The 22,860-nt window shown below is 44.7% G+C and overlaps 1 pseudogene; it reads left to right on the forward strand.

Moving 5' to 3' along the window:
- Positions 1–1,223: 1,223 nt before the first annotated feature.
- On the forward strand, positions 1,224–14,052 carry LOC148162843 (cytochrome c oxidase subunit 7C, mitochondrial pseudogene; annotated as a pseudogene).
- The last annotated feature ends 8,808 nt before the right edge of the window (positions 14,053–22,860 follow it).

Here is a 22,860-nt window from a genome sequence, read left to right on the forward strand (position 1 = left end):
TCACCTCAGTTAAATACTGTTTTGACCTTTCCCAAAAATACATTTGGCTTTTCTATTATGGAACAGAAGTGATTAATGCTTTTGTTTCCCTAACTGCATGTCTTATGGGAGAGTAGAACTTGATTTGTACAGAACCTAGCATCGTCCACAGTTTGTTGTCTCGTAAATACTTGGGATGATGATATGGAGTGATGCGGGGGAGGGTGGCAGCAGGAGAGAGAATGGTTATCCAGTGACCTGCTGCTGCCCCTTTGTGAATGTCATGAGTGGCTGTGCGCCTGGGCTGGCTGGGAGTGGGCCCAAGGTAGTTCCAGGCCTTAGTTCTACCCTCAGTCTGTGTAGGTGGCACTTAGGTGTGTGTTTCTTTTCTGCTATTATACACAACACTGCAGTGAACATGCTTACCCCTGCCTCCTTGCTCACGTGGGCCAGTGGAATTGTCACCCCTCATGGGCTCTTGCCCACTTGCTCAGAGAACAGAGCGGGAGGACCCAGGAGGCTCTTGTGCTTCTAGCCTTACTTCTTGAAAGGGACCTGGTGGTGCATGAGATACATTCAAAAGTGGAAGAGTGAGAGCACTGTCCTGCTGAGGGGCTGGTTATCCCTGGTGAGCATAACTGAACTAACTCAGGGCCTATTGATGCAGCTTATTTGAATTTGGAGAGAGTTCAGTGTTCTCAACTCCCCATACCTTCTGAGACCCAGACGTAGAGATCAGGAATCTCCTCTGTTGCTTCCCTCCGTCCCTGCCAACCCAGGGCAATTGGACCCTCCTGTGAAGAAATGTCATATCTCCCAGTAGCCCCATATCCTGAAGTGCTGGAATGAGTTTTCACCATTGATGTGTTCTGTAACACATCTGATGTGTGCCCCCAGAGGGGTCTGGAGCTGTGGTCAAAAGGGTCATCTGCCATTGAGGGGTACAGCTAAGTGTCCCTTCTAAGGTTGTACAGCAGGTGGTTGTGACTATTTTTGTGACACCTCTTGGGCTAAGCAAGGTCCCTATTAAGTGTAACACAGAAAGGGAAAGAGTAAACGAGAAGGAAAACAAGGGAGCCCCCAAAAGAGGGGTGATTTAGGAGTCATCAAGTGCCATTGTCCATCATGGCTTCAGCTATCCCTCAGTGGTCCCTGGGCCGCAGGAAGCAATCCTGGATGTGGTACTCTTCACCTGAAACTCCTGCTCTCAGCATTTGCTCCATTAAATGGCAGTAAGGGCAAACATGCCCTGTAGCGGAACATGCCAGGTGAGGAGCTGTCAGGCTAATCACAGTGCTCTTTGATCAAAGAAGGCTCTTCCGCCAAAGCTGTCACTTTGGTTTGGCCAAGTCTCCTGTGTGTGCTCAGAGAGTCCCCAGCTGTCCCTTAGGCACACAGAACAGGGTAGGGGGTAAATGAATAGTCAGAAATGTTTAGGATATTTGCCAGCTATGTTTAGTTCTTTCATTGAAAACATTTTTTGTAACAAGTGGTTTAAAGAAGGGAAGGTGTTTTTTGTGTTTGTTCAGGCCAGCATGTATTCAGCAACCCCTATGTTTGTGAAAAGATTGAGTGATCTGGCGTATGGAAGAATTAAAAACAAAGCAGGTTTTATGTTGAATTTTTGCTCTTTGTACTTTATGATAAGCTTGTGCAGAACTATTTAGTGTAGAAATCAGCTGAAGGTTAGCTAGATATGTTCTTCCTCAGGCCAGCCATTTTCCGTAGATCCCTTAAAGGAGGCTTTAACTCAATCTCCCAATAAATGTGATCTTTATTTTTTTTGTATATGTTTTTTATTTTTTTTAAAGATTCTATTTATTTATTTGACAGAGAAACAGTGAAAGAGGGAACACAAGCAGAGGGAGTGGGAGAGGGAGAAGCAGGCTTCCCGTGGAGCAGGGAGTCCGATGCGGGGCTTGATTCCAGGATGCTGGGATCATGACCTGAGCCGAAGGCAGACGCTTAATGACTGAGCCACTCAGGCGCCCTTTTTTTTAAATATTTTTTTAAAGGTTTTATTTATTTATTTGACAGAGACACAGTGAGAGAGGGAACACAAGCAGGGGGAGTGGGAGTGGGAGTGGGAGAGGGAGAAGCAGGCTTCCCGCTGAGCAGGGAACCTGATTGGGGGCTCTATCCCAGGACCCTGGGATCATGACCTGAGCCAAAGGCAGATGCATAACGACTGAGCCACCCAGGCACTCCTAAATGTGATTTTTAATATCAGTACTACCATAGACCTACTTACATGAGGTAGTTGAATCTTACCAACAATACAAGTATTACACCATATTGTAGTATGATCACAGTATATTTCAGTTTCATTACAAAACAGATGAGTATGAATTACAGAGGTGTTTGCTTTGTCTTCCAAACAGAATTGACCCTTGTCTGTATGCCAGATGTTATCCTGAGCAGGCATCATTATAACTGACCATGACTCGGTTATTCTGGATTCTAAGTTAATTGGGAACAAAACAAGCTATCCCATCTCAGCTCATTGGCTTGTACTGAGACTGGTCTCCGTTGTGTGTTATATAACGGGGCTCACCTCTCTCTACAGGGAGGATCCAAGTGCTATGTAGAATATTTCTTAGACCTGCTAGCTATACTACGGGTTACATCTTACTCTGACCTGTTCTGGGATGAGGGCGGTCACAACGCATCGGTGTAAATTACAAGTGCCCCTAGGCGGGAGCACAGTACAGTGTTCCTCACTGAAAGTGAATTCAGCTTGTCCCATGATGCCTAGATTGGCGCTTATCTCCCCTAAGGCCTATTTCTGTCTTGTGGGCCTGTGTTGTTTAGTTCAACAGGCATGTTGTTGCTACTGTATACCAGTGGCCTGAGTGCAGTTAGGGTCCATAAATCTCTCTATAAACTAATCCTATTAAATTCTAGCTCCATTGAAGGAATAGTTTCTGAAGTCAGTGTTTGACATTTCTTCTCACCCCAAGACAGCTCCTCCCATGTGTTATTTCCCTGTTCTCTCCTGTGAACTAGCTGGCCTATGGTTTAGCCTGTATCTTGAGTCTCCTCCCAGCTGCCTTTTATCACAACCTCCGCCGTTCTCGAGATCCTCTTGGGGCTTCAACATCTTCACCCTCTGATGTAAATGAAGTCAGTTCCTGAGGAGCAGTTTAGGAGCTGATGCTTTCTGGCCTGTTTCTATACTAGGTAAAAATCTCTAAGCCAGAACTGTGGAGATGGGTAGGCCAGTGGTAAGCTTTTCTCTGAGTGACACCCCATTCTCAGTGCTGGGCTGGCGGGGGAGGGAGGCAGCAACCTGAGGTACACTCAGCTTCTCCTGGCATGGATCTACCACATCACAAGCTGAGACAAAGGTGATCAGGATCCCCAGTCCACTCAGATCATCCTGCCCAAGATAGAGCCTCTCTTCCATGAGTTAGGGGCTGGACAAAAGAAGGGAGTCCCCTCTCTTTACTGCATTCGCCTGAGACTTAGCTTCAGGAACAGGCTGCTGGGGGCCAAATAAAACTCTGAGGTCCTGCTCTTCCAGGGAAGAGAGCCCTCTGTCTGGGTGCTGTCTTCTTGATGATAGTAGTCTGGAGAGGGAGCGGAGTCTCCACTTGCTGCTGAACTGGGTTAGGGGAGGAAGGGAGCAGTCTTGGTTCAGATACCTCAGACTCATGCCTTTCTTATCAAATTTTGAATTTCCTTGGATGTTCTTTTTCCTTTTTTAAGATTTTATTTATTTGACAGAGTGAGAGCAGGAACACAAGCAGGGGGAGTGGGAGAGGGAGAAGCAGGCTTTCCGCAGAGCAGGAAGCCCGATGCGGGACTCGATCCCAGGACCCTGATCATGACCTGAGCCAAAGGCAGATGCTTAATGACTGAGCCACCCAGGCGCCCCTCCGTGGATGTTCTTATTTGCTGTTCACCTTTAGGACCATTTCCAGACACTTTAGAGAGTTGTGTTTTATGGCTTTCATCAGTTTTACTGGGGAGCAGGTCAGCATAACTCTTCATGTTGTCATGCCAGAAGTCAGTCTTATCCTCATTTTAGTTTTGAAAAACTAATAGACTGTATTTTTTAGAGCAGATTTAAGTTTTTTGAGAAATTGACCTAAAAGCACAGTTTCCATATACCCTCTTCCTCTCCCCCACCACATTTTCCTTTAATTTTGATATCCCACAAGGGTGTGCTACTACATTTATTAGAGTTGATCATTATTATTAACTAAAGTCCAGGGGGCGCCTGGCTGGCTCAGCTGGTAGAGCGGGTGACTCCTGGTCTCGGGGTTATGAGTTTGAGCCCCATGTTAGGTGTAGAGTTGCTTAAAAATAAAATGTTAAAAAAAAAATTAAAAGTCAATAGTTTGTTAGGGTTCACTTTTGCTGTTTTACATTCTGTGGGTTTTGACAAATGTATAATGATAAGTATCCATCATTATAGTATCGTATAGAGTACTTAAGAATGCCCTAAAAAAATAGGGCCCTAAAAATCTCCTGTGCTCCACCTGTGCATCCATCCCTCCTTCCTTGAGCCACTGGCAACCACGGATCTTTTTATTGCCTCTATGGTTTTGCCTTTTCCCACATACATAGTTTGGATCATGTAGCATGTAGCCTTTTTTTTTTTTTTTTAAGATTTTATTTATTTGACGGAGAGAGACATAGCAAGAGAGGGAACACAAGCATGGGGAGTAGGAGAGAGAGAAGCAGGCTTCCCGTGGAGCAAGGAGCCTGATGTGGGGCTCGATCCCAGGACCCTGGGATCATGACCTGAGCTGAAGGCAGATGCTTAACGACTGAGCCACCCAGGTGCCCCACATGTAGCCTTTTCTGATTGGCTTCTTTCACTTAGTAATATGCATTTAAGGTTCCTGAATTCATCTTTTTGTCCCTCCAACTTTGTGGGCAACGGTTTGGCCTGTGTCGTCCCCTCTCATGGATCCAAGAAGAACTGATTTTTAGTCAGCTGTTTTTTACTACTTGTTAGGATGGGGTGGCAGTTTCCAAGCTCCTTGCTTGTGGAACTGGAAGCCAGAGATCCCATTGCCTAGTATACATTGGTTCCCCCTTATCTGTGGGGGATACATTTCAAGACCCGGAGCGGGTGTCTGAAATCACAGATAGTACCGAACGCTGTATATGCTGTTTTTTCCTATACAGACATAACCTACAACAGTGTAGAAGATAATTTGACCTTATAGGCAGGGGTTTGTTTCTGGGTTCTCTATTCCGTTGTTCCATATGTCTGTCTGTAGGCTCGTATTACACGGTTTTGATTACTGTAGCTTTGTACTAAGTTTCAGAATTGGGAAGTGTGAGACCTTTATCCTTCTTTTTCAAGATTGTTGTTGGCTATTTAGGGGTCCCTTGAGATTCCATACAAATTTTAAGATAGGTTTTTCTATTTCTATAAAAAGGATTATTGAGATTTTGGTGGGGATTGCATGAATCTGTAGGTTACTTGGGATAGTAGTAACATCTTAATATTAAGTCTTCCAGTCCATGAAGACAGAATGTTTTTGCATTTATATATGCCTTCTTGAATTCCTTTTTGCAGTGATTTGTACTTTTCAGTGTATATCTTTTGCCCCCTTAGTTGTTTATTTCTAAGCAGTTTACTCTCTTTGATGCTATTGTGAATGGAATATTTAAGACTGCTGTTTTAAAGTCTTTGTCTAGGGGTGCCTGGGTTACTCAGGCGGCTGAGCATCTGCCTTCGGCTCAGGTCATGATCTCGGGGTCCTGGGATCGAGCCCTGCATCGGGCTCCCTGCTCTGTGGGGAGCCTGCTTCTCCCTCTCCCTCTGCTGTTCCCCTGTTTGTGCTCTCTCACTCTCTTTGTCAAATAAATAGAAAGTAAAGTGTTTGTCTAGTAAGTCTGACGTTTGTGCTTCCTCGGGAATGGTTTTTGCCAATTTATTTTTCGAATAGGCCATATTTTCTTCTTTGTATGCCTTTTTTTTGTTGAAAGTTATGTATTTGAGGAAACAGCCACCTCTACCTGTGCTTGCAGACTGGTTCTGTGCCTGGGCAGTGCCTTCACTGATTTGGATCGACTTGATCTGAGCTTAGGGATCAGCCCAAGGTGATAGTTTAAGGTCTTTTCTGAGGCTGTGTTTTGCCTTAGTTTGTGTGTGACTTTTTCAGTTCCTCCATATACACAGCTGTTTTTTTTTTTTTTTTTAAGATTTTACTTATTTATTTAAAGAGAGAGAGCATGAGTGGAGGGAGGCATGCAGGGAGAGGGAGAGAGAATCCCAAGCAGACTCCCTGACACAGGGCTCAATCTCACAACCCCAAGATCGTGACCTGAGCCGAAATCAGAAGTGAGACACTCAGCTGACTGAGCCACCCAGGCACGCCCCACAGCTGTTTTTTGAATGTCTTACCTTCCCAAAGAGTCTTGTCTCTGGCTTCTCTTTGTGGCTTAGATTGTGTATATGTCTTCTCTTACAGAGTGAGTAATGTTGAGGAAGTTCCTCACTGTTTCTAGTTTGCTGAGTTTTTTTTGTTTTGTTTTGTGTTTTTGACAGAGATACAGTGAGAGAGGAACATGAGGAGGAGTGGGAGAGGGAGGAAGAACGGAGCGGGAAGCCGGATGCGGGGCTCAATCCCAGGACCCTGGGATCATGACTGAGCCGAAGGCAGACGCTTAACGACTGAGCCACTCAGGCGCCCCTTGCTGAGTTTTTTTTTCCTCTTAATTGAATGGGTGTTGAATTTTGTGAAATGTTTTCTTTTGCATCTGTTAATATGATCCCACTTTTTTCCTTTGGCCTCTTGATGTGATGATTTATCTTAATTGATTATTGAATGTTGAACGAGCCTTTAATACCTGGAATAAATTCCACTGGGTCATGATATATAATTCCTTTTATACATTATTTGGATCTGAATTGTTTATGTATTTTGAAGGATTTTTTTATTATTTATGTTCACGAGAGAGATCAGTCTTTGGTTTTCCTTTCTTATAAAGACTGTCTGGTTTTGGCATTAAGGTAATGCTGACGTCACAGAATGACTTAGGAAGTGTACCCTCTACTCCTGTCTTCTGAAAGAGACTATAGAGAATTGGTATAATTTCTTGGTAGAATTCATCAGTGAATCCAAATGGGCCCGATAATTTCTGTTTTAGAAGGTTATGGTTGATTGAATTTTTTTATTAAATAGAGGACTAGTCAGGTTCTCTGTTTCTGTGTGAATTTTGGCAGATTGTGCTTTCAAGGAATTGGTCCATTTCCTCTGAGTTATCAAATTTGTAGGCATAGAGTTGTGCATAATATTCTTTCATTATCCTTTTAATGTTCATGAGATCTCTAGCCATGTCCTCTCTTTAATTTTGCATATTAGTAATATGTGTCGTCTGGTTTTCTTAGCCTGGCTAGAGTTTTACAATTCTATTCATCTTTTCATAGAAACAGCTTTTGGTTTCTTGAATTTCTTTCTTGATTTCCTATTTTCAGTTTTATTGGTTTCTGCTCTAATTTTTATTATTTTTCTTCTTACTTTAGAATTAATTTGCTCTTATTTCTTTTCCTAGAGTGGAACCTTAGGTTACTGATTTTAGATCTTTTTTTCAAATACACGCATTCAATACTATAAATTTCCTTCTAGGCACTGCTTTCAGTGCATCTCACAAATTTTGGTAAATTCTATTTTTCATTTTCATTTAATTCAAAATATTTCTTAATTTCTCTTGAAATTTCTTCTTTGACCTATGTGTTATTTGGAAGTGTTATTTAATATCTAAGTATTTGGGGATTTTCCAGCTATTTTTCTGTTGCCAATATCTAGTTTAATTCTGTTGTGGACTGAGAGTAGACATTGGATGATTTTTATTCTTTTAAATTTCTTAAAATGTGTTTTATGGCCCATATGTGGTCTTTGTTGGGGAATGTTCTATGTAAGCTTGAGAAGAAAGCATGTTCTGCTGTTGCTTGATAAAGTAGTCTCTATATGTCTGTTATATGCAGTTGAATGATGGTGTTGTTGAGGTCAGCTATGTTCTCACTGATTTTCTGCCTGTTGGATCTGTCCATTTCTGATAGAGGGGTAGTGAAGTCTGCAACTGTAGTGGTTTCATCTGTCTGTTCTTGAAGTTCTATGTTTTTCCCACATGTATTTTGAAGCTCTGTTTTTAGATGCATACACATGAAGGATTATTATGTCTTCTTGAAGAACTGATCCCTTTATTGTTATGTAATGCTCCTCTTTATGTCTGATAATTTTCATTGCTCTGAAGTTTTTTCTGTCTGAAATTAATATACTTACTCCAGCTTTATTTTGATTAGTTTTAACATGGTATGTATTTGTCCATCCTTTTACTTTTAGTCTGTATCTCTATATTTATTTTTTTATTTTTTTAAATTTTCTTTTATTAAAGATTTTTGTTTTTATTTTTGGACAGAGAGAAGAGACAGCAAGAGAGGGAACACAAGCAGGGAGAGTGGGAGAGGGAGAAGCAGGCTTCCTGCTGAGCAGGGAGTCTGATATGAGGCTTGATCCAAGGACCCTGGGATCATGACCTGAGCCAAAGGCAAATGCTTAATGACTGAGCCACCCAGGCACCCCTGTATCTCTATATTTAAAGTGGGTTTTGGGGTGCCTGGGTAGCTCAGTTCGTTAAGTATCTGAATCTTGATTTAGTTTCAGGTCATGATCTTTTTTTTTTCTTTTTAAAGATTTTATTTATTTATTTGACAGAGAAAGACACAGCGAGAGAGGGAACACAGGCAGGGGGAGTGAGAGAGGGAGAAGCAGACTTCCCGTGGAGCAAGGAGCCCGATGCGGGGCTCGATCCCAGGACCCTGGGATCATGACCTGAGCTGAAGGCAGACGCTTAACGACTGAGCCACCCAGGCGCCCCGCAGGTCATGATCTTGGTTGTGAGATCTGGCCCTGTGTCAGCTTCTGTGCTGAGCATGGAGCTTGCTTGGTATTCTCTCTCCCCACTTCCTTCAGTCGCTCCCCACCCCTGCTCACGCTTGCGCTCTCTCAAAAAAAAAAAAAAAAAAAATTAAAAAGTGGGTTTCTTGAAGACATCATATAGTTAGTTGGGTAGTATTTTTTGATCCATTCTAACAATCTTGTCTTTTTTTAAAAGTTATTTATTTTAGCAATCTCTCCGTCCATTGTAGGGCTCAACTCATGACACCAAGATCAAGAGTTGTGTGCTCTTCCAACTGAACCAGCCAGGTGCTCTTGACAGTCTCTGTCTTTGAAATGGTGTATTTAGACTATTGACTTTTTAATTAATTTTTATTTATATTTTAGGTAGTTAACATACAGTGCAATATTGGTTTCTGGAGTAGAATTCAGTGACTCCTCCTCATTTACATACAACATCCAGTGCTTTTCATAACAAGTGCCCTCCTTAATAGCCATCACACTTCTAGCCCATCTCCCACCCATTTCCCTCCGTAAACCCTCAGTCTGGCATTAAGAATCTCTTATGGCTGTGCGCCTGGGTGGCTCAGATGGTTAAGCGTCTGGCTTCAGCTCAGGTCATGATCCCAGGGTCCTGGGATCGAGCCCCACGTCGGGTCCCTGCTCTGCAGGAAGCCTGCTTCTCCCTCTCCAGCTCCCCCTGCTTGTGTTCTCTCTCTGGCTGTCTCTCTCTCTGTCAAATAAAATCTTTAAAAAAAAATGTCTCTTATGGCTTGTTTCCCTCTCTCCTTTTTTTCTTTTTCCCCTCCCCATATGTTCATCTGTTTTCTCTCTTAAATTCACATATGCGTGAAATCATATGGTATTTGTGTTTCTGTGACTTATTTCACTTAGTGTAATACACTCACACTCTAGCTCCATCCATGTCATTATAAGTGGCAAGATTTTATTTTTGATGGCTGAGTAATATTCCATTGCCTATATATACCACATCTTTATTGTTCATCAGTTGGTGGACATTTGGGCTCTCTCCACAGTTTGGCTATTGTTGATAATCTGCTATAAACATTAGGATGTATGTATCCCTTCAAATCTGTATTTTTGTATCCTTTGGGTACATACCCCATAGTGCAATTGCTGGATCAAGGGTAGTTCTACTTTTAGCTTTTTGAGAACCTCCATACTGTTCTCCAGCGTGGCTGCACCAGTTCGCATTCCCATTAACAGTGCAGTGAAAGGGTTCCCCTTTCTCCACAATCCTCGCCAACACCTGTTGTTTCCTATGTTGTTAATTTTAGCCATTCTCACAGGTGTGAGGTGGTATCTCATTGTGGTTTTGATTTATATTTCTGTTGAGCATTTTTTCAAGTGTCTGTTAGCCATCTGGCTGTCTTCTTTGGAAAAGTGTCTGTTCATGTCTTCTGCCTATTTCTCAACTGGGTTATTGGTTTTTTGGGTGTTGAGTTTGCTAAGTTCTTTGTAGATTTTGGATACTAACCCTTTATCAGATATGTCATTTACAAGTATCTTCTCCCATTCCATGGGCTGCCTTTTTAGTTTTGTTGATTGTTTCCTTTGCTGTGCAGAAGCTTTTTATCTTGCTGAAGTCCCAGTAGTTCATTTTTGCTTTTGTTTTCCTTGCCTGTGGTGATGTCTAGTAAGAAGTTGCTACGACCAAAGTTAAAGAGGTTTCTGTCTGTGTGTGTGTGTTTTTTTAAAATATTTTATCTATTTATTTGAGAGAGAGAATGAGATAGCATGAGATGGGGGAGGTTCAGGGGAGAAGCAGGCTCCCCGCCGAGCAGGGAGCCCGATGCGGGACTTGATCCTGGGACTCCAGGATCATGACCTGAGCTGAAGGCAGTCGCTCAACCAACTGAGCCACCCAGGCGCCCTGTCTGTGTTTTCCTCTAGGATTTTGATGGTTTCCTGTCTCACATTAAGGTCTTTCATCCATTTTAAATTTATTTTTATGTATGGTGTAAGAAAGTGGTCCAGTTTCATTCTTCTGCTTGTGGCTGTCCAGTTTTGCCAGCACCATTTGTTGAAGACTGTTTTTTTTTCCATTGGATATTCTTTCCTGCTTTGTTGAAGATTAGTTGTCCATATAGTTGGGGGGTCCATTTCTGGGTTCTCTATTCCATTGATCTAGGTGTCTGTTTTTGTGCCAATACCATACTGTCTGGATGACTACAGCTTTGTAAAATAGCTTGAAATCTGGAATCATGATGCCTCCAGTTTTTTGTTTTTCAGAATTGCTTTGGCTATTTAGGGTCTTTTGTGGTTCCATAGAAATTTTAGGATTGTTCTAGCTCTGTGAAAAATGCTGGTTGTATTTTGATGGGGATTGCATTAAATGTGTAGATTGCTTTGGGTAATAAAGACATTTTAACAGTGTTTGTTCTTCCAATCCATGAGTATGGAATATTTTTCCATTTCTTTGTGTCTTCTTTGATTCTTTCATAACTGTTTTGTAGTTTTCAGAGTACAGATCTTTTATTTCTTTAGTTAGATTTATTCCTAGGTATCTTATTTTTGGTGCAATTGCAAATGGGATTGATTCCTTGATTTCTTTTTCCTCTGCTTTGTTATTGGTGTGTAGAAATGTACATTAATTTTATATCCTGAGATTTTGCTGAATTTATATATGAGTTCTAGCAATTTTCTGGTGGAGTCTTTAAGATTTTCTACAGAGTATCATGTCATCGGCAAATAGTGAAAGTTTGACTTCTTCCTTGCCAATTTGGATGCCTTTTATTTCTTTTTGTTGTCTGATTGCTGAGGCTAAGACTTCCAGTACTATGTTAAATAGTAGTGATGAGAGTGGATATCCTTGTCCTGTTCCTGACTGTAGGGGAAAGGCTCTCAGTTTTTCCCCATTGAGGATGATATTAGCTGTGGTCTTTTGTATATGGCCTTTAAAATGTTGAGGTATGTTCCATCTACCCCTGCTTTGTTGAGGGTTTTTATCAGGAAAGGATGCTGTATTTTTCAAATGCTTTTTATGCCTCTATTGACAGGATCATATGGTTCTTATGCTTTCTTTTATTAATATGGTATATCACATTGATTTGTGAATATTGAACCGCCCCTGTAGCCCGGGAGTAAATCCCACTTGATTGTGGTGGGTAATTGTTTGAATGTACTGTTGAACTCAATTTGCTAGTATTTTATTGAGAATTTTTATGTCCATGTTCTTCTGGGTTATTGGCCTATAATTCTCCTTTTTAGTGGGGTTTTTGGTTTTGGAATCAAGGTAATACCGGCTTTGTAGAATGAGTTTGGAAGTTTTCCATTTTTATTTTTTGGAACACTTTGAGAAGAATGGGTATTAACTCTTGTTTAAATGTCTAGTAGAGGGGTGCCTGGATGGCTCAGTTGGTTGCGTCTGCCTTTGGCCAGGGTCATAGTCCCAAAGTCCTGGGATTGAGTACCCCAGCGGGCTCCCTGCTCAGTGGGGAGACTGCTTCTTCCTCTCCCTCTGCCCCCCCACCACCTCATGCTCCCTTGCTCTCTCTCATAAATGAATGAATGAATGAATAAGATCTTTTTAAAAAATGTCTGGTAGGGTTCCCCAGGGAAGCCATCTGGCCCAGGACTTCAATTTATTGGGAGATTTTTGATTACTACTTCAATTTCTTTGCTGGTTATGTGTCTGTCATGGTCCCAGCGTCCTGAGATCGAGCCCAGCATCGGGCTCCCTGCTCCTCAGGAGGCCTGCTTCTCCCTCTCCCACTCCCCTGCTTGTGTTCCCTCTCTGGCTGTGTCTCTCTGTCAAATACATAAATAAAATCTTAAAAAACATTTTTTTTTTGAACTTGTCCACTTTTAACCTCTAGAGATTCTTCCGTTATACTTTGCTTTTTCCTGCCCTGGTTTCTGCCCCAGGCATCTGCTCCAGTAAGCTGTGATTTTCTGTATTTGCCTGTTCCTCTGATTGTTTGGGCAATGTTTTATCCTTTGACTTCAGTTCTCTGATGGATCTAAGAAGAACTGTTTTTCAATTTGTTTAGCTTTTTTATTGTAAGGACAGTAGTAGCCGCTTCCAAACTCCTTACATGCCAGACTGGAAAATGAAAGTTTGTTGCTTTCATTTTTGAAAGATATTTTTGGTAGAGTAAAAGAATTCCTGGTGATACCTTTTTTCCCTTTCTTTCTATGTTTTAAAGATGTCATTCCATTGCCCTCCAGCTTATAGCAGAAGTCACTTAGGATTCTTACCTTTATTTATCTATACATAATGTGCTTTTTTTTTCATGTTTATAAACAGTTTATTCAGTTTGTTACAGTGGGCAAGATCCCTGCTGAATGCACAGATAGAAGTGAGGTATCCCTAGGTTAATGCAGGAGCCAGCGGCTTACATGGGACTGACTGGGCATCAGGCAAGGAGGGAGCACCAAGGTTTCAGAGTCAGACCAGGCCCAGAGCCCCTGAGCTGAGAGTGGGCTAATGGCCCAACACTGACCGCTGCTTCCTTCTTACAGCTGGGCACCCTGCAGGGTGTGTCTTCAACATTACGTCATTTCATTGATGTCAAGGGAACAGTTATTAAACTGAGCCCATGTCTGGTGCACCTGAACTGTTGTTGCTATGTAAGTCACATGCTAGCATGCAAACCAGAATTTTAGAATCCTCCGGTAATGGTGTGCCAGAGTGGTAATAACTCTGTATTTCTCCCTTAGGGCCCTCTTGCCTGTTTTCATTCTTACTTGAATTCCCATCTGTAAGCCACATAGCGCGTTGATGAAAGTCTCACACACACAGCAAGTCTCTCAGATGACAAAGCTATTTCCAAAGCAGCATCTCGTGTAGACAGTCTGTGACATTGAAGAAAGTGTCTCTGGTTAGTTGTCTTCTGTGAAAAGAGTCATCCACCCCTGACCAATGCCTAATTGAAAGCATAACTTAGAAGATAGATTTAGGAAGTAGAATATGGATAAAAATAGGAAACAAACATTTCTACTGTCTTAGGTCTCTGTGCCTTTCACAGAACTTCCAACAGCGCTGTGTTGGGACAGAGCATCTGGAGGTTCACAACCTCTGTGGTCTGTAGGAGACTCTGTAAGGAGGGCCCGGGGAAGAATTTGCCATTTTCAGTGGAAAACTGAATGGTGGTTACTAATTATGGTGACTTTGTACTTTGGATCTGAATTTGCTGCACCCTTTTTTTATAGTAAGATACCAACCGGTTAAGAAATAAGGGTGTTTTAATTAATCCATTAAACAGATGTGAAAAGGAGCATTTGAAGAGGTTCAGTCTCTTTGAAAAATTGATCAATCTCTTGAATTCAACATAGTATATTTATAAATAAACAAATGGCATGAAAAAAATAGGAAATTAACTCTAAAAAGCTATCATCTATGGGGACTGGGCCAATTAATGACCAGTTCACAGATGGTCTCACTTGAGGGCTACAAAATTGTTCACATAATTATTAGAAACCTACTGGAGTCCACAGCTGACAGTCTGCAAACTGCTGGATAGAACTCAAGTCTCTAGGTATGAGATGGTCAGAGTCTAGTTTAAACCTCTAACCCCTGGGAGAAATGCTGAATCAAGAGGGGAGCTGTACCACCTACAGCACTCCAAAGGCAAGAAAGACCTTATGTACTAGATTCTGTGTCTGCTGAAGTCTCCGGTGACATTTTGGCAGCAGCCAGTGGCAGTCCTCAGAGCTGCGCAGCAGTACCCAAGGCTGGGACTGTACATAACGTGCTCTTTAAAAGCCTGGCTTCTTTAAAGATTTTTTTCCTTTGACGCTGGTGTTCAACAACTTGATTATGATGTACCTTGGTGGTGGTCTTTTGAGGTTTATTCTCCTTGGGTTTTATTGAGCTTCTTGAATCTGCGAGTTTATAGTCTTGATCATATTTGGGAAATTTTGCTTTATTTCTTCAGATACTGTTTCTGTCTCCTTTTTGCTCTTCTTTTTTCTGGGATTCCAGTTAATGCACGTTGGCCTGCTTGGTAGTGTCTGGTGCTTCTTGTTTATCTGTATGCTTTATTTATTTATTTGTGTGTGTATTACTTTGAGTCATTTCAGTTGCTATGTCTTTAAAGTCTTTGATCTTTTCTTTTACAGTGTTGATCTGATGTTAATCCCATACTAATGTTTTTTCATTTCAGTGACTATTCTTACCATCTCTAGGGTCTTTTTATGGCTTCCATTTTCCTCTCCATCATGCACATGTTTCCCTCTAAGGTCCTGAATATGTGAAGCATTTTTATAAAATAATATTCATCATCCTTGTCTGCCAGTTCCTATATCTCTGCCTTTGCTAGGTCAGTTTCTAATGGTCTTTCTGAAGGTCGGAGGTCGTATTTCGCTCTTTGACATGCCTGGTATAGCAGTTACCAGTTCACGCTTCATTGCTTGCTTGTGATGCTGGAATGTTTCTCCCTTGCCAGCTAGCCTGATGCCAGTCCTCGCCGTTGGGGGTGCTGGAGGAGAAGGGGCCTCTCTTCCTGGTTCTGTGTGTTCTGCTTTTTTCTGTTCTATGACACAGGCTGGCACATAGGACGCATGGGAGCTCACTCCACTGAGTTTCTGTGGCACCTTTTCAGGCAGTTTCCTGGCTGCAAATTCAGCAGCACCCCTGTGGTGCCCGCCCTGATACTCTCTGTATGTCTGGAAGGGGCAGGCACTGCCAGGCAAGTTCCATGGGATCCTGGCTGGCCTCCTGGCAGCTTTCCAGTGAATTCATCAGCACCTCTGCACACAGCTTCCCATCTCATTTTGTTGGCACCCACACTGGTTGTCGTCAGCCTCCAGCTTTGGCCTGGGACAGCCCAGTGAACTTTTCACCATCCAGTGGGCTGGTGACCACCTACCTCCCAGGTGTGAATCCTTTCCTTGGGTACCTCCCTTCACCCTAGGGTGTTCTGTAGAGTTCTCTTTTGTTTCCTTTTAGTTAACCCCTTATAAATGGTTAATAATTATACTAAACTTCCCTTGTTAAAATACCATGTGGTTTCTCTCTCCTGGCTGGACTCCAGCTGATATACCTGGCCGTTTCCTTATTGAATACTGGACATTGTGAATTTATGTTGTTGGTTGCTGGGGTTTGTTGCATTCCTTCAAATAGAGTTAATCTTGGTCTGGCACACAGTTAAGTTCCTTGGCATCAGGTGATTCTTTGGAGGCTTGCTTCTGAGCAGTGTTAGGGTGGGCCTTTGGTCTGCAGCTAATTTAGCCCCATTGTGAGGGGCAATCCCCTTCTGAGGATTCTACCTGATACGCTATGAATTGGGAGGCTTTACCATGGTGGCTTATGGGAACATAAAATAGGGCCATCCCTGTGTGAGGTCTGGTTCCATCTGCTCTTTTCCAGGGATTCCTGCCCCGGGCTCCTCGCATAGTTTGTCTCACACGGGTACAGATTCCTCCTCAGCTGCATATCTTGGAGCTCTGCCTGCTCTGCAGCCCCTCCTCCCTAGCACTCTGCCCCCACGTCCTAGCTGCCTCCTTGCCCTCCTGTCTCTTCCCCTGAAGGAGACGGCCGGCTGTCTGAGTTTCCCTTCCCCGCCCTGTAGCCTGGAACCACCTTGGCCGTGGCTGGTGCAGTCACAGGGCTCCCACTGTTGGTTTCCCTTCTTGCTGCGATCACCTCTGGTGACAGGAGACGCATCACATCATCTCTTGCCCAGTTTTCCTGAGTTCACAGGGCCCTGTTACTCTGTCTTGAATGACTACATAACCAAACAGATGAAACAGCCTGTCAGGAGCTTAATGAAATTCAGAATGGGGTAGGGGGGCTCTCTGGCTAAGCCAACTGACAGTGTTAACACTCCTTTTTCTTTTATTAAGCAGTCACACGAATGGGAACAGGAAGATGGTACAGATTGGAAGACAGTGACGTGGTGGAGGCCTGGGGTTCGCCCCACAGCAGGCTCACCTTTACCATATTGTGTGGCTGTGTCCTTGCTGGGCTGAGGTGCTTGCAAGGATCAACACCTCCTCACAGGACCTCACGTGAAGAAAGGAGCTGATCACCCATGAACTTGCACAGGCAGAGTCTCTGGCCTGCTTCCGTGGCCCACCATGACTCCAGTAGTCTTCAGACGACAGGGAACTGGACTGACAAGGCCACCTACCTCTGGGCAGCCTGACCTTGGCCTGGACTCCTCCTTGGCTTCCTGGGGCCACCTCTGCTTCTGCCTGAGGCCCTGTCCACGGCCACAGCTGGTCGAAATGGCCACTGGTGGCCAGTGCTGCCCTGCTACACTTCCACTTTGAGGCAGGGACCCTGATCCCTGGCTGGCAGCTGTCATGCAGGCAGCAAGAGGGGAGCCTGAAAAGCCAGCCTTGCAAGGTGAGTAGACGTGTTTTCTGAAGCGGTATAGAAGTGGGTTGGGAACCAGTGCTGCTCCCCAGAGCCTGCAGTTCGTGAGTAGGCAGAGGTCTCTGCGACTGCCTTTCCTGTTCTCCACCCAGAAGCACCTTCCTGTTCCCACAGCCAGGACTCTACCAGCCTCACATTCTTCCCTGGGGGTGGTACCCAGACCTCTGCGGGGAGAGTGGTGGCAGGGTCCTTGAGTTTGCCCACATTCAGGGGTTCAGGACAGGCAGGCACTCTGGGAGCCCCGTGGCTCGGTGGGGGTCTGGGGCAGGACAAGTGCATCATCCTCCACTCGTGGCAGACCTGATGAGGCGTCTGTCCTGGAGGCCAGTTAAGGGGGAAGGCTGAGGCGCTGGGGTAGGATGGTTTAGTGGGAGCCTTTTCATGTGACTCAGCCCCATAGGCTCTCACTGCATGCATCCCTACCCCCCAGGGAAGAGTTATGGGAACATTCCAGCATGAAGCTTCCTGGGGGGTGGGAAACACCAAGGGGAGTTTGGGAACTGTGGTCTCCTCCACACTAGCAGAGCCACATTGCCTTAATGTCCTACAGTCTAAGGTCCAGCGATGCTCAGAGAATGGGTGAACAGAGGCTGGGGACTAGTGGACACAGTAACCGGGGAGGTAGGGAAGACATGGGATCAGCCCTCCCAGCTGGCCCATCCAGGAAGGATTGGGCAGAATTAGAAAAGACGCCGTCACTTAGTACTCAGACCTGAGGGTCAGTGGTGAGAGCTTCAGTGGCCACTATGTTGTGGGGCTGCACCATCTAATGCGTGTTGGCTCCTGGGACCACTGGTTCTTGTGAGGGTCCTTCTGGGCTCAGACTTGGGCAGTTCCCTCCTCTCCACAGAGATAGGCCCACACCAGCTACTCTCTGGGGTCTGCTGTCTAACAGTCCTCAGCCTCTGCCTGGGACTTCCATGACAGGATGAACTGGTCCTGTCTCTGCTTTCTGGCTGTGCTTTACCCACGTACTACTCTGACAGCTCCTTAGCCTACAGGAGCCTTTCCCTCCCAGTAAGAGCTGTAACTTCGGTGCTCCCTTATCACCCTTGGTTCGATGTCTCCATCCCACAAGGATTTGGGATGTGGAGGCTGAGGAGCCTGGCCTGGTGGCAGAAGCCTATCCCTTCACTCATTCAGCAGTGAAGACTGGGTCAGGCCCCCTTTGTGTGAGATGCTCACACTTAGATGGGGACAGCCAAAGCAGCTGGAGAGGGTGGAGAGCATCTAAAGCCATTGTTCTGTCAAAAAGGCCCCTCTCTGATGTGCATCCTTTCGTTCAGCAGCCACTTGGTGAGCACCCACTATGGGTCATGGCTTGTTTAGGTGCTGATACATAAGCCCTAGCTGTCACTGGACTGCATCCAATATGACAGAATGTACATTATTAGATGTGATTGTGGTAAGACTAAAATAAGGGACAAAACATGTTAAGTAGGATGCTGTGGTGAGGTGACATCTGGGAAGAGGCTTGAGTGAAAGGGGCAAGCAGTATGCCCATCTGGAGGCAGAATGCCAGGTAGAGGGACAGTGCTAAGGCCCTGAGGCAGGAGCCCATTTGGGAAACATGTTTGAAACTGTCAATGTATAACAAACTGTAATGTTTATAGATAAGCACCATGGCCAGTCCTAGGCAGGAAGCACAGCAGTTACTTGCACTAATTATAAAAAAACCAGCATTGCCCATCTGGCCAGGAGGGCAGGGTCCCCAGAGAGGAAGCAGGCCTGGAGCTGGCAGTCTGCAACCCCCAAGGCTCCTTCTCTAAGAGCGAGGTGGTAGACCTCAGCTGAGGACACACGCTCCTGTTCTCTGAGAAGTTATAGAATGAGCTTCTAGAATGTAGAATTGCTGTGTCCTGCTGCCATCTTCATTGTAGGACTGGGCTGGTAAGGAGAGATACCAGAGGGTTCAGACAAGGACACAGAGGTCTTCAGCCCCAGAGACTCTTGGTCAGGCAGAGGGACATGGCCTGTGTTCCTTCTGGCTGTCACTCATTGGTTGGTATACCTCTGCACAGGCCACATATAGCTCAGAGATGTCCATGTAGCCTATGCTAGCCAGACCAGCTTGCGGAGTTAATCAACCCACATCCTTTCACCCACCGTGCCTGATGCTGAGTTAGTTTACCAGGTACCCTGACAAATAGGACTGGGCAGGGTGACAGACCCACCCAGAGACTATGGTATTGGAGTTGTCAGACACGGACTTTAGCTGATTAACATATTAAAGCAAAGAGAGAAGATGCAGAATTCCACATAGAATTCATAAAAAAATTAAATGAAAAATCTGAAACAGGAGAGCATGACTAAAATTTAAAGTTCAGTAAGTGGACCTAACAGTAGGTTAGAGGCAGTTGAAGAAAGGATTAGTGAACTGGAAGAGAGATAGTAGAAAATACCCCTGCAAAACCCTCTGCAACTAGCCCACACTACCCTTTGAGCGTCCTTGTCCTGGGCCCCCAGGGCCCTGTTTGTCTCTTCTGTAGACCCCCAACCTTGGGCAGCGGGGGGGTTCCTGCCAAGGAAGATTCTTTGTGCTTGGAGAGACTGGCGGGTCTTTGGAACTTGGAGAACATGTTTCAGTGCAACTTTGTTGGAAATACTCTTGGCATGTTGGAAGAGCTTTGTGATGCTAATGAAATCTTTGGGGCCCTCAGATTCATTGTCAGGAACACAAGCATGTTTTTATTTATGGTCTTGGGCTAAATGTATGCTAACCTCTCAACATACGCCTTAGAAACTGCCTTTTTACACAGCTTTTTGTTTGCTTCTCCCCTGAATGCAGAGTGCAGAAACGTAGCATTGAGGACTGGTGGGATTGGGGAAATGGAGGCCCGTCTGGTTTGCAAGGGGTGTGCACACGCTTTTCAGGCATCACATCGCGGGTCCTGAGTGCCACCTGTTGCACTGATGTGATGGGCATGGGCACAGGCAGGGGTGAGGACGTGGGGGCTAGAGCTACTGCAGAGCATGACTGATGCTGTTTTGGATCATAGCGATTTAGGTGCATGTTGTTCTGAGGAGTTTTCCACCCTGGGTTAATGGTTTCTTTATAATGAACAGAAATAAATTCATGAGGGATGGTGAGGTAAGGCAAGGTCATGGGCCAAGGCCAGCGTGCTGACCCACACAGGTTGTTTGACATGGATTAAAGCAATGTCATGGCAAAGACATCAGCCTTTTATCTGAAGGAAAGGATGGAAGCCCCTTGTCTTCTAAACAGCTCTGTGGGGCAGTGAACACCCTTCCCACGGAGAGAGAAGGAATACATGTTGAGTCTGGGTGAGGGGAGGCAGGCCTTGGGGTCCATGACAGCCATGGTTCCTGGGAGGTTCTCGTTCCTGGGAGGCCACTTGGATGCCCCACAGTGTGCCCTGTGCTTCAAGACAGGAGGCCTTGCTGGGGTCTCTGGACGGTCCCTGAGGAACGGACATCCTCTCAGCCAGGAGGGTGCTGAGGGAGGTGTGGAGCAGGTGAGCACATAGCCCGACTGTGTTCATAGGTGAACACAGCCCGACTGTGTTAGGCATTTGTCAGTGGCACGCCTTCTGTGTTCCAGGCACTGGTTTAGGCACAAGGAAGTTGATGGACAGGTTGTACCAGGTCTCTGCTCTCGTGGGGTTTGTGTTCCAGTCCAGAGGTGGCCTTAAACGAGTGTAAATAAGTAAGAGCAAACACATGAAAGAACAAAGAAAACAAGTGCTAAAAGTAATGAAAGAGATGATACTGGGACCATGTTGGTGGTAAGGATTGTTGGAGAGAGGATGACCTCCCTTAAGAGGTGATGTTTGAGCTGAAACCAGAATGACAGGGCAGCCCAGCTCTGCAGGCGGAGCAGAGGCCCAGAGCTAGAATCGCTTCAGCTTTCATCTCGGGGACTGGGAGAAACTGATGACAGATTGTAAGCAGAGGAATAACATGATCTGATGGCACGTTCACAAGACGTGCCGGGTCCTGTGCAGAGACAGATCATGGGGTGGATTTCCGGAAGCAGGGAGACCACTGGTGGGCGTTGCATGTTTCCGGGGAGGACTGGCATGGTGGCTGCAGAAGCAGAGTGAGTGCAGACAGGGACTGCATTTGGGGTCGCGCTGAGGGAAGGCAGGGAGCCAGGGGAGTCTGAGGTATCTGAGCATCTCAGTGGAGGCAGGGTGGGGACATCCAGGGATGCAGTCTGCAGTCTGGTTCCTTCGTAGCAAGTCTGCAAAGCCCACTGGATGTCAGTGGAGGTGTCCTGGCCGCAGCCAGGATGGGGGACAGAGCCCCATCTCTGAGGAGAGTCAGCAGTGTTTCTTGCACAGGTGGAAAAGCACCATCCCTCTTAAGGCTGCCGGACTGCAGGACCTGACAGCTGGTCACCGTCTCCCAACCCAGAGTTTCTGACAGCTTGAAATCCTTCTTTCTCATGTTCCACATCCAGTATGCCACCAAGGCTTGTCCTAAGGCCACAGCGCTCTCCCCGCCTCACCATACCTTCCACGTCAGCCATCCTTGTCCCTTCACCTGGAGGCAGCCTGCTTGCCTTCCCTCCGCCCGAGCCCAGCCCTGCTCCTCACGGTTACCAGAGGCACTTCCTAACCTGCAGACCTGAGCATTTAAAGTATTTTGAGTGATTTCTTTTTTAATATTAACTTACTACTTCATTTTTAAAATTTAGGTGTTTTTTTTTTTTTAAGGTAATCTCTCCACCCAACGTCGGGCTCAAACTCATGACCCTAAGATCAAAAGTCACATGTTATTCTGACTGAGCCAGCCAGGTGCCCCCAGCTTCTTACTACATCATTTTTGGATGATGCCTTGTATTTAGTTATGGATTACAAATGTTTCAATTATAGAATTTTTTTAAATTATGGAAAATTTCAACATATTCAGAAGTAGAAATTAGTATGCTGGACCTTCATGTGCCCACCACCTAGCTTCAGGGCCACATTTTGAAGCAAATCCCAGATAGCATATAATTTCATCCTTAAATATTTCAGTGTGACTCTAAAATTCAAGGATTGGCAGCTCTTTCTGCCCATGAGTCCTGTCCCTTTGCTTTAATAAAAACAGGTTTTGCACCAAAAAAAAAAAATCCAAGGATCATTGAAAGCATATCCACAATGGCATGACCACACCTAAACATTTAATACCAGCCCACCTTGGTGTTTGGTTCATTTGCAGACCACCATCATAATGTGACTGTCACAATAAAGTGAGCCAAATGAATTTTTGGGTTTCCTAGTGAATATAAAAGTTATGTTTACGGTATCCGGTAGTCTATTAAAATATGCAATGCCATTATGTCTAAAAAACAATGTACAAACTTTAATTAAAAATTACTTTATTGCTAAAAAATGCTAACCATCGTCTGAGCTTTCTGGAAGTCATAATCTTTTTGCTGGAGGAGGGTCTTGCCTTGATGTTGGTGGCTGCTGACTGATCAGGGTGGTGGCTGCTAAAGGTGGGGGTGACTGTGGCAATTTCTTAAAATAAGACAACAGTGGTGTTTGCCGCCTTAATCGATTCTTCCTTTCACAAACGATTTCTTTGTAGCATGTGATACTGTTTGATAGCATTTTACCCATGGCAGAAATTCTTTCAAGATTGGAGTCAATCCTCTGAAACCCTACGGCTGCTTTATCAGCTAAGTTTACAATAAATATTTTGTTGTCATTTCAACAATCTTCA

This window comes from Eumetopias jubatus, unplaced genomic scaffold (genome assembly GCF_037043125.1).
Source record: "Eumetopias jubatus isolate StellerSeaLion01/CBP00866 unplaced genomic scaffold, mEumJub1_p1.0 scaffold_12, whole genome shotgun sequence".
Taxonomy (NCBI): domain Eukaryota; kingdom Metazoa; phylum Chordata; class Mammalia; order Carnivora; family Otariidae; genus Eumetopias; species Eumetopias jubatus.